The sequence below is a fragment of the Lonchura striata genome, chromosome 5 (assembly GCF_046129695.1).
Source record: "Lonchura striata isolate bLonStr1 chromosome 5, bLonStr1.mat, whole genome shotgun sequence".
Lineage (NCBI taxonomy): Eukaryota > Metazoa > Chordata > Aves > Passeriformes > Estrildidae > Lonchura > Lonchura striata.
This window is the reverse complement of record NC_134607.1, coordinates 61,363,859-61,376,233: the sequence shown is the minus strand read 5'-3', so window position 1 is coordinate 61,376,233 and position 12,375 is coordinate 61,363,859. Positions and strand designations below refer to the sequence as shown.

The window sequence follows — 12,375 nt, the reverse complement described above, 5'->3', positions numbered from 1 at the left end:
CAGTCTGTTTTTCTAGAGCAAATTCAATTATTAAGAATCCGTTGGCACAATAAATATAAAAATACTATCACATAAAGGAAGGAGTTCAAGAGAGACTGCTATAACCTGACATATCACATAGACTGGTCACCTTTCTTTCTCACCCATACAAAGCTTACAAGACTTGCTTTCTTATTGGAAAATGTCTTCAATTAAACTTGACTTTATAAACCCTTTGGGGTGCAGTGCAGGAAGGGGCCACACAGATACTGATCACATTTACACCCTCACCTTCCCTGCCTTTATGACCTCCTCTTGGAGGACCTTTAACTCCTTCTCATTTCTTTTAAATAACACCCCTCTCAAATACAATACACCCTGCTTCCTACCAGCCTAATCACAGGATGAGAAAAAGGTTGGAACAACTCATTATCAGCAGTAAAAACCCTGAACCTGGACAGAAACCTTTCCCTCAACAGCTATATTAACTTGATATCTTTCTCCAAGGTCAATTATTTTTCAGGAAACCAAACATTAACTCATAAATTCAAGACTTCAAACTGTGTCGAATATGGCTAAAAATGGATCAGACACTTTAAAGGCAGTAACCTTTGTTTGCAGTAGCTTTTCAATTCACTCAAAAATCCTTTGCCTCAAGAAACAATTACCTCACAAAACTATAAACCAAATATAAAGAAGTAGCTTTATTTGATTTCTATCAACAAACCTGTTATTTAGATTATCCATGGTTTTCATATTTTTAAGAAACTCTCTGCATTAAATCCTCCTTAGAATCTATTTTGGTGACATTTAAAGCTTATTTGCATACATATTTGCATAAACAAATGCAAAGATTATGCTTACAAAAGTAAATATGACAAAATCATGGGATGGATGTCTCAAAACAGAGTTTGGTGTGCTAAGTAAAAATACCTCTACTAGGAAATATCACATTCTTTCTTGAAGAGCTGCACAACCATTTCTAAGACAGCACAGTAATGAAAGGTGAAAAGGTTTATTTAATTATTTCTGTGCAGTGTTTCTGCTTGTAGTAGCTAGCTTGGTTTTTATTTTGTCTTTAGGTTTTGGGGGGCTTAATGAGGTGAGATGAGACATTATGAGTTTAACAGACTCAGCCTGAAGCTAGCTTATCTGGATGAGGGATGGATGGAAACAACTCAAGACACTTCAGCTGCAGCCCTGGTTCTCACTACCTGCCCACAGCTCACTGAACACCTTAGACTAGAGAGACTAAGTATTTTAGAAATTTCAGAACTCTGCAAATTCATTACAACTTACTCAGTCACTCATGTTTCCAACTGGCATTGATCCTGTAAAAGCCTGGCTCTGAAGCACACCAGCATCAACTGGGTAAAAGTGAACACGTGAAAACAGCTGATAGACAAACACAAGCAGACAGAGCAGTGCCTGTTCTTCTGCCTGGTTCTCCCCTCATCCTCTCTGGACCCAGCCTTCTGTTCCATGTTCTCTGTCAAATACCTGCATCTAGGATAGGGGCCAGCTTTAGCACTCAGTTGTACAACATCCTGTGCAGAATAACTACAGCAAGATTAAGTTAATCTTAACTAGCTGAAGACTTCAGAGCAACACAAAAAATACTTCCAGCTTCAGAGATTAGACAGAGCATCCAAATATAAATGGTTGATCACAACCTCTCAGTAACAGTCAACAGAGCTTTCATTACATTTCCATCAAACCCACAGTTAATGCTATGAATAACTAGCAATATCTTTTAATCAAGAATTCATTACTTTCTTCAAGGTCAATAGAGAGGACTACCTGGTTTTGGTGATCCCTATTCAAAGGTGGGGTTTCTTAGCTATTTTGCTGTTCAGGGCATAATCATATTACACAATACACCTTGCCATCAAAGTATCAGTTTCTCAAAAGCCACAGAAATTTATATGTAGATGTCTTTAGGTAGCTAAGAGCTCACGCAAGCCCCACAGTACTGCAGTGCTTATTGAGTAACATAGGATATACACAAATTCAAAGTATATTTAGAAATTTTACTCATATCCCACAAGGCTTTGGTGACCCGAGTCAGACATAAATGTATATATTTCTAAATGACAGTCTAAAGCAATCAGAACTGACAGAAGTTAAGAATAAAATTGTGCCCTTCCATAGTGACAAAGAAAAAAAAAAAGGTTTTTAAAAATATATAAGTCTAAGCAGTGTCAACTAGCAAAAGGACGTAATTAAAAATACAACGCAAGAAAGGATGCATAGGCAAATAGTTGGTGTCCCTGTCTGTAAACACTGTGAATCACTAAATATTTCAAGGAACCTGTTCCCTTTATAGCAATCCCAACCAGAATGGTCAGGATACCATCCAGAGTTTGAGTCAAGACCTGAGTGTCCTTCACAACTCATGATGCAATGAAGTTGCATGTTCACTATACATCATCAGAATTAAAACTGCAAAACCGAGGTTGCTTTTGCATCAAATGTTTTTTAAAAAGTCATCGAGTTTTAGTGCCTTCAGAAAAATAAAGGCAGTTCTAAAAAGGTTATAATGTAAAGCCATGAGAATACTACAACCTGGTTTCAACTGCTTTCCAAGATAGAACTGTTTTACCATTATGTTAGATCCTACATATTGCACTTTCACAATCACAGGTGTCTTTTCACTAAGATTCCCGGGCATGTAGAGTAAGAAAAGACATAGAACAGTAAAGACTATGGCCTAAACTACTAACTTTATTGCAACACTTGTATCATACAGACTCTCTGAAAGCATTAAACTTGTGTCAGGCACAGCTAGAAAACAACTTTAAAGTGAAGGAAAAAAAAACTTCACTTCCTAAGTTCAACGTCAAAATACAAATTAACATTTTCATCAAATTGCTGACATTATTTGATACTTTAAGTTTAAATGAGCCAAATAAACAGCTTAGTCACATTAGGCATCCGCTGTTGACAAAAAGCTGATTCTGCCATGACACAACAAACCAAAAGAGGCATCCCTGTAATGCAGATACAGCACTAAACTTACCAGGACTCATCCTTCCTCCACTTAAACCCAGGGGAGTTCTGCCACTGCTACAAAGAATAGGATGAAAGCCTTAAAGCAATGCTCCAAAAGAACCTTTATTTTTCATGTGTATTACACATAAACCATTAAACCTACATCTCCTTTTTGAAAGGGAACATCAAATACTAAGCAATGTACTCACTGTTCTTTTTAAGTACTTTATCTATGCATCACTGTTCTCAAAATAGCATTTCAGAATTGCAAATTGTATACAAGCAAATGAGAAACTTGTCACTCCCAGGTTCATACCTTTCAGTGGAGGTTTTATCATGTTCCTTCCAGCCACCCTTAAGAAAATCTGCAGCAGTCAAAACCAAAGGAAAATAGTCAAATTAAGAAAACCCCAGACACTGCTAACTTAAGGATAACATCCAGCAACCAGCATGAAAAGTATTCTTCCTGCCATGCCTACTGAGCCCCCCCAGGTTGTCTTGCAACCCAAGGTCATAACAGTTTGTAAATAAAAAGGAATTAACATATTTGCTTTCCCCAAGGAAGACCAAAACTCTGCTAGAACTGGTTACCAGCATTCCTAGGATGCTGCTCGTGAGAGTTAAGTTTCAAACTCTGCCCTTCACTCCAGCTCAACAAAAGCCCAAACCCCACAAAAAAACCTGAAACCCCAAATTGCAATCAACCCCAAGCAACCGATTAAAAAAAATTAACATGCCTAGATGCCTATTCTGGGAGATTTTTGTCTCCTTCATCAGGCCAACAGCAGCGACAATAAGACATGAATCAGACCCTATGCTGCTGTGTATCAAACCCTGCTCTTGAACAGAGATGTACCAAACATGTCTTATATGATGACAGACACAAACATCTGGCAGCATGTCCATGCCTGCTTGTGCCTCCAGTAAGATGTCAGATGATGAAAAGCTGATACCTTCTCAGGCCTCAGTATTCTGCCCACAAACCACTGCATCTGATCCTATTCCTGCTGCTGCATATTTCCTTATAAGCTCATGCCCTTTATCACTCACCAGCCAAGCAGGTAGATATCACAGACACAGCACAGAGCATGTAGTGACAACTAGCTTTCAAAAATCTGATTGGAAGCAGACTCAACCTAGCCATCCTCACTTCCACAGCAAAGCCACCAATATCTGAAGCAAAGAAATGCCACACAAAATAACTGTCACCCAAGGAATACTTGTTTCGTCAGTGAATTACACAACTGTCCGAAATAGCAACAAAATGTTGACTATCAGGATTTCTGAGATTTATTTCAGGTTATGGTAAAAGAACATTGTGTACAGTTGTTGCAACTGCTGCAGAGGCTTCTGGAATCTCTGCATTAAAATCTGTGCAACTTTCGTAAATTTGTTACATAACTGGTTCATGGCTCCATTTGAAATAATCTGACACAATCTCATAGATACCCAATCCACAAAAACAGGGGGGGAAGGATTCTGAATGGAGAAGCCCAAGATTCTACACCTCACAGAATTTGCTTTTGAGCCTGTTGTAGTATTTATCAATTAGCAGAAAGCTTCAAATATTTAAAAACATCCCGCTGTTCAATAATTAGAAAACTCCAAGCCCTTAAAGGGAACTATACTCAAGTGAATTTTGCTTCTTATCTACTAAAAGGGGTGTCTGTTTCAAAATTCTCACCAAATACAGTAATTGCTGTAACCACATTGGATCTAAAAGCCATTTCTGAAAATGCTGTATCTTTAAAAAAAAAAACTAAATAAAAACCAGGACCTGGTTGATCTCAAGTTCTTTCTATTCCTGTTTTTTGTACTGAATAGTACATGCACACACGTACATATCCCATTAAACATTTGCAACCTTATACTGAGAAATCCCTGAAACCTTGCATGTATACATCTGCTCTTACAACTGTAACAACTTTATTAAGGAACAGAATGTCTATAAACATCAAGTTTCAAATATATATATATATAGCTGCCTTAACAAATATTTGAAAAAAAACTCCAAACAAACAAATATAGTCACCAATTTGAAATAAAATGCCATGCTGCTTTCTTCTTTATTGAGATTCTTAATGCAATAATAAATCTTGCTCACTGGAAATACTGACTTTTGTTTAGGAAGACATGTTTATCTGTCACCAGGCACTGCACAGCAGAGTTGTGGCTTCTTGATGACTACAGCCAGGAAGCTGAAAACCACTCCTAAATCACCAAGTTTGCATCACGTTCTATAAATAGTTATCCAGCAAGTTTTGAAGCAGCTGAGGCATGAAGAGGCTGAGCTGTTGAAAAAAGCTGCTGTCTCTTGTAACAGCCGCTGTTCTGTAGGAACAGAGTCGAAAATGCTGAGCATGAATTTTTAAATTCTTAAAAAAAAAAAAAGTGTCTGGAGTGATCCAAGCAAGGAATTGCAGAGTAACAAGCCTTACATGTGTATCTGGCAAGGTCCTCAAAACAATCATTAAAAATGGAACACCATTATACCCGAAAGACTATCTGATAGGGTCTAATCAGCAGTTTCTACACAGGAAGATCATGTCTCGGTCTATCAGTATTTCTGGACATGTCAAACTGACTGATAGACAAGAGCAAGTGATAGAACATATGTGGACTTTCAAAGAACCTTTGGAAAGATATCAAAGACTTCCAAATAGTCTGTTATCTATGAAAACCAAACACTGACACTGATTAAAACCAGCCAAAACCCTGAACAAAATCTGGAATCAACATTCTTCTCTGCAATCAGCTAGCTGGATAATGAAGATTAACAGCAGCATTCCAGTCTGCACAGAGCAGGCTACTGATCACCTGATATCAATGCCCAGAGGCTCCTTGGATCACAGACCACTGGCCTGCAGCTCCTCCATTCAGTGCCAGCCCAAGGCAAAGTGCACACAAACCCCCATTCTCCTTCATGCAGAACCACCCTAATCCTGAAACCAAACAGACTAAATTTTCCTAGTCTGGTCTCTCCATGTTCCACTAGTGTCGGAATCTGTGGTATTAATGATTCCGAGATTGTAAAAAGTCTCTTTCTGCCCCGTTGCCAAAGAAGAAGCCATAATTGGTCTGTGCTGGTTTCAAGGTTGTTTATTCTGTTTATCTCTAACATGTTCTGCTGCCCTGCCACAGCTCTGTCCTGCAGGGCAGCGTGTGGGGCTCTGCCCTCAGTGGGATGTTACAAACATTATATACCAGAAACTACCTGTGCTGGATTTACAATAACGTGCCAATATCTGTCACCTATGTTGAACAGTGCGTCCCCAACCTAAACCAATAGAAAAATGCCAACACTACAGTGAAACATGGAGGGCATGAAGAAGGAGAAAAAGGACAAAACACATCCAATTTCTTCCATCTTGTCCCCTTTGAACCCCTAAACTAGAATCTTTAAAATTTTACTTTTGCACCCGTGACACACTTAATTATTACTCATATCAAACACTCAGAGCTTGTAATTCATCCTGTAAGATTGAAAACTCTTTTTCCATGGACAAAGATCAGAGACAGTGTCTCTTGGGGCTCTATACAGGGGGGTTCCTGACCCCCTGCAGGGTTCCAGACCTTCCAGGGCAGCCAGAGGGAAGCCCTGGATTCCCACACACCAGCTTTCACACACCTTAGCACACAGTAGGGACAGAGGCAGACATTCAGGGCCTCACACAGCATACATGTGCTTGATGACTACCTTGCTAAAGGATGAGAGCATCCAGAAATGGCAAATTCCAGGTAAGTATTCCAACCGTCAGACTTTTACTAGAGAGATGAACACAGACACCATGTCATTGCTCATCAGGCCCTGACAGGTAAGGGTAGAGACGCCCCACATTCCTGCTGGCTCCCAGAGCCCTAAACAGGGAACTTCAAGCGGATGCAATCTCTTCCTAAAGACACATCCACACAAGTGATGGCAAAGGTCAGGATGGCGCTGTAAGGCTCCACAAGGGTTTTAACCACTCTAAACTAGTACCACCACAGAACACTGCCCTTTAGTCACTAGCTTCCAGCCCTGGAGCCCATCACGGAGGAGACAGCTCCCAGGCTCTGGCTGCCCCTGCTGAGCCCATGAGCTCTGACCACAGCCAGCTTGAACACTCTGCATCTCTCCCCATAAGCCTTCTCAAGCACCATTAGCACAGTAATGTCAACTAATTAGGGCTATTTCTCCTCTCCTCCTCCTGTTTGGACCAGTAGACTAGAGTTTTTATGAAGTACTAGCTAAATTAAGTTCTGAAATAGAGTGAACTGAACCCTGTCCTATTATTCCAAATTTTAAGCTTCTGTAGAAAGGTCCAGCAGCGCTCACTATATTTATCTTTTATACTGCAAAGAAGAAAAGAAAACCTGAAGCAGTAACATTTCTAGATGGCAATCTTAAACTAGCAAAGCTTAAGAATATGCATAAATTTTAACAATGAAAAGGCAAAATAAATGGAATTCAGTATCAACCATGTCAATGTTATCTGTACGGGAAGGCAGGGGGAGTAAACTATGAACACCACTCAAGGCCTTAAAAAATGATATTTCAAATCCAGAAAGGAACTTTGTCAGCTCTGCCATCCAATATAATACAGTTAGAAGAGCAGGGAGACCTGAATAAAAGGGAGAAAACAAGGAAACCACTGCAGTACAGCTCTGTTATCAGCTGTGCAATCTGATTTGAAGTACACCTACTTTACGGGGAGAAGAATATTAAAATATAGAGGGAGCAGTTCTGAGAAGGGCTATGAATTACCAACAACTTGAAAGACTCTTCTATTGAAACAGGAAACTATGAACAGAAAAATAAGGCATTATAATTAATTAAATGAGACTTCAAGAGAAAAACAGAAAATAAAGTCAAGAATACAACATCTTCCCAGTAATACAGGCAACTTTATTTATTAACTAAGCTGAGAGGATAGCAAAGCTAAATTTTTAACAGAGAAATATCATAACACATAAGTAGACTGTTAAACTCACTGTCACAGGAAGTCACTGAAGCCAAGATTTAACTCCCATTCAAAAAGAAAGCTGCTATTTAAACATACAATAACAACAATAATAAAGGAAAAAAAATAAACACACAGCTGAGGGAATCTCAAGCTTCATAACCCAGGATGCAAGAAAGCATCCCCAGAGATCACTGGGCTGTGTTTGGCCATCCAAACACTCCCTGAACCTGACCGCACAACAGCCAGAAGCCAACACCAAGGAGAGCATGAGCCACACACGGAACAAACTGTCCCTTGGACACATCAACACGAAGCGTGTTTAGCTGCCAAGCCAGCATCTGCCAACCACCTAAACCCCAAAAGCATCTGGCACTGGCCAACTTCCAAAATGCAAGGCTTGCACGATTTCACGTTTGATGTGATATTGCTTTAATTTCTTCTCCCACTCTGCAATGGTATTTTATTTTTTAAGAACAGAACCACAAATTATTTGCAAATAGGAGTCCAATGCTTGGACTTATTCAAGAAAGCCATCTAAGCTCTTTGGAGAACATCTACCAAGACCACCTCAAATGAGCAAATAACTAAATACTGAATATTACATGCATTCCCAGCAGAAACAAATTTGGAAAAAATTCCATTCACATGCATAGATTTAATAATAAGAGAATAGTTCTAGGAACCTCCTGATATCCTCCCCTTCAACTAAAAAAAAAAAAAAAAAAAAAAAACAAAAAAACCCAGCACAAACACAAGCTGTATTTCTAAATTTCCTGACAACACAATGGCTATCTATCTATATGTACACACGTTTGCTCTAACTTTGAAGCTGCTCTGAGATGGGTCTGGACCAGACTGATGACCTCCAATGACCCTTTGCTAAATTATTCTATGATGAAAAGTAGAGCATACCCCAACATTACATAGCAATACATTATTGCTGTAACTGGTATTAACTCTTTTTTCCCCTATGGCAATTTATAAAGCTCTTTGAGCCCTCCTTAAAAATTCGAATATAATTTCTTCAAAGAGTTAACCATTTCCTCCTCTGTACCCATCAAGAAGGACCTTTATAAATAACAGCACAGTATACTCCAGGGAGAAAACATGACATTAAAAGCTTTCAAAGCCTTACTTTTCACACCACCACTTATCTTTGAGTAACTGGTGGTCCAGTGTCCTCAAACAGGAAGATGCAGCTGTATCTCTGACAGGTACCCCCTGAGTTTTGTTTTGTTTCCTTCATAAAACAAAAAAAATTAGAGAAAAAACAGGCCTACCTTGCTCTGTGGGCAGAAGCAATTACGTCTGCCTGCTTTTACCATTGTCCCCACCCATAATATTTTTCCTGCCCCCCCACCCATCGTAACAACCATCCCAAGTGCTTGGCTGGAGTCAAAGTAGGCTAGTGCTGATGGCTCAGAGCTTAGCACATAGATTGCCCCGCAGCTGCTCACTTCTTGGAGAACGGAGGGACACAATTATGACTGCCTTTTTTGGGTAGGAATATTAATTTGAGACACTACCTATCAAAAGTTTTATAAAAATTTGTCACAGTGTAGGTAGTTAATGTCTTTCAGTTGCCATTAACTTCAGTTTCATTATCTGAGTAAGAAGTGACTCAAACGGGAGAAGACAAAGAGGGCAATTGTACAAGCTTTATGCCCTTAATAAGTCTTGCTAAAAATCCACATAAACTGTCTGATGATGAATCCATAAACAACATTGTTTATGAGAAAAATAACTTCCTCACACACAAAGGAAAAACCAAACCCCAATCTTTGACTGGTATCATTCTCAGTCACATGGGTCCTGAGAAAAGACAAAAAATTTCTTCAACAGTATTTCTACTAAAAATAATACAGATACATAGACAAAGCCCAGGAAGAGAGTATATGTATCTTTTAAGAATTAGGAAAGAAATAAAGTCCACTGCTTTCCAGTGACCCCTGCCAGCTGTGACAGGAACAGCATTGTTCAAGTCCAGCAGCGCTCCACCCCTCACTGCCTGGTCAACTGCCTCAAACGAGGTTGACTGGAATTCTTTAACACACCTATGTCCCCCCTCTAAAACACACTAATACTGTTTCCTATTTCAAAACCTACCGGACTTTGATTTCTCCCAGAATTCACACCAATGCCCGGCAGCTATGGATACAGCTGGGATCAACTTTTTGAGACAAGCTGTGCTAACTGAGCTTTGGGAGAAATCCAGTACTACCAGAATACCTGAAATTCTCCATGGAGTTCCCAACAATTACTGTCAACTTATTTGTATGTCACATTCTGCACAAGGGAAAAAATTATAGTGCAAACATTGAATGAAACCAACTAGGTTTCTGAATTCTTTTTCTGGTGACTCAGGCTCATGTTTTATCCTTTGTAATATTTATATCCAGAATAAAAACATACACTGGCAGTAAAACATAGCAACAGAACGTTTAACTGCACAAACATTCCACTTCAAACATGGACTGGGATCTAAAATACACAAGTTCCAAGTACTGCTCTCAACCTTCACCTTCAGAAATGAAAGTTGCTTGCAAATACTGTACAATGGAGTCCATCAAGGTGATATGCATACATACAGTCATAAACAACTTACTGGAACAGAAATAAAACTTCTGAGAACAGGATTATCCTTTCCAGGGAGCTACAACCAAAGAGGCAAACCAAAGAAGATCACCAGTACTTCAGAGCTACAAAAATAGACAAATACATACAGCTATTTATAACACAGAGATTTTTGCACAAAACACTTTTAGCCTCTTAACCTCAGGAAAACAAAGTCTGATGACAAGCACTAATATATGTAACAGAAATACATCCTTCTGCTGCTTACTGACCACTCCAAGTGCAGCTGAAGATGCACTTCTCCCTGATAAAACAGACACCACCATCTGTTTTAACACCATCAACAGGAAGATATAAGCAGACAAATTACTGATGACACACCATCCCCAGTCTCACTCCTATTAGAGAACTCGTGTCTCCAAACTGTATGACAAGCTGTATTTTCTGTAGGAACATTTCATCACAAAGAATTTCAGAACGTTAATTAAAGTACTTTCAACAAGTCAGGTTTTCCAATTAATTACTTTTTCCAGTTAATTATATGACAGATGGGTAAGACGCTGGCAAATTCGGAGCAAAATGCAAGACTTGGCAGCATTACTTTTCAAGTGACCAGTAACATGTAAAAGCAGTCAAAGGCAAAATACCAGGCACAGAGCTTGACACTATGGACTCAAAAGTTTCACTGAATCTGATACAGCTGAGAAACACACTCAGTGACTACGGTATGAGAAACAGAAGTAAAATTAACAAACACGTGCACAGTTCTAGTACCGTGGGGTAAATTTTCCTCAGTTCCTTTGTTTCTCACAGAAACGACAGCAAAACACTAAGAAAATGTGACAGCATAAATTTTGAGTGATGAGAAGTTCCCTAACATTTTGATTCTCAAACGAAAAACCAAGGATAAGCTGGAGTCAGGTTGCCACTATTTTAGGGTGGAAAAGACGGGGGGGAAAAAGGGTAAAGAAAACATAAATGCATGGAACACACAAGAATACACGAGACGAGGCCAGAGACGAACACGAAGATGCTGAAATTCAGGACCTCTGAAGGGAAGCAGAAGCGACGTTCTATCCCCTGACACAGGCACTGAAGCAGCTCACGGCCCGTTCAAGCAGCTCAGCGGGGAGAAGGCGCCTACAGCACAGCCGGAGCGGCAGGCAGAGCCCCGCGCACGGCAAGGGCCCCGCACCGCTCCTGCACCTCTGCCGCCCGCACCGACGCCGGCGGCGGAGGACTCGGCAGCCCCGAGGCCGACGGCTGCGGGACGGCGCGGCCAGACCCGCTGCGGGCCCGCGGCGCTGCGGGCAGGGGCCGCTCCGAGCCGCGCTCAGACCCCCGCCCCGGCGGCGCCGGCGCAGCGCCGGCTCCCGCCGGAGCGAACCGCGGCGCCGCGGAGGCCGCGGCCGCCCGCCCTTGCCCCGGCCGGGCTCCCCCGGGGGAGGTGGGGGGCGGCGGCCGCCCCGCTCCCGCCGCCCGGCCAGGGGAGCCGCGGCGGCCCCGCCGGCGATGTGCGCCCTGCGCCTCCGCCGCGCTGTCCGCTAGAACCGAGAGAGCACCGCCGGCTCGCCCCGGCCGGGTCCCCGCGCCCCGGCCGGCCCCTTCCCCAGCCGCGCGGGGAGCGCGGTGCCCCGGCGGGCCGGAGCCCCCCCCGGGAGCCGGACCCCCCCCCCGCCGCCATCTCACCGTTCGCGGGTGCCGCGGGGCAGCGCGCGCCGCACGCAACGGCGGCGGGAGCGCGAGGCGGCGGGAAGGCGCGCGCGAGGCAACAGCTGGCGGGGGAAGCGGGAAGGGGGAGCGGCGCGCGCGCCCGGGCGGCAGCGGCGGCAGCAACAACGCGCCACCCGCGCGCGCCGCCGGGCCGGGGCGGGGCCAGCGCGGCCCC

At 42.2% G+C, this 12,375-nt stretch overlaps 1 protein-coding gene across 1 annotated transcript in view; it reads right to left on the bottom strand.

Annotated features, from left to right (window-relative positions):
• PHTF2 (putative homeodomain transcription factor 2) overlaps positions 1–12,288 on the bottom strand; it is a 63,465-nt gene extending 51,177 nt beyond the window's left edge. Inside the window, exon 1 of the mRNA XM_077783649.1 lies at positions 12,177–12,288. The gene's annotated coding sequence lies outside the window, so the exon portion shown is untranslated. The remainder of the gene's footprint in view (positions 1–12,176) is intronic.
• Between the last annotated feature and the right edge of the window lie 87 nt (positions 12,289–12,375).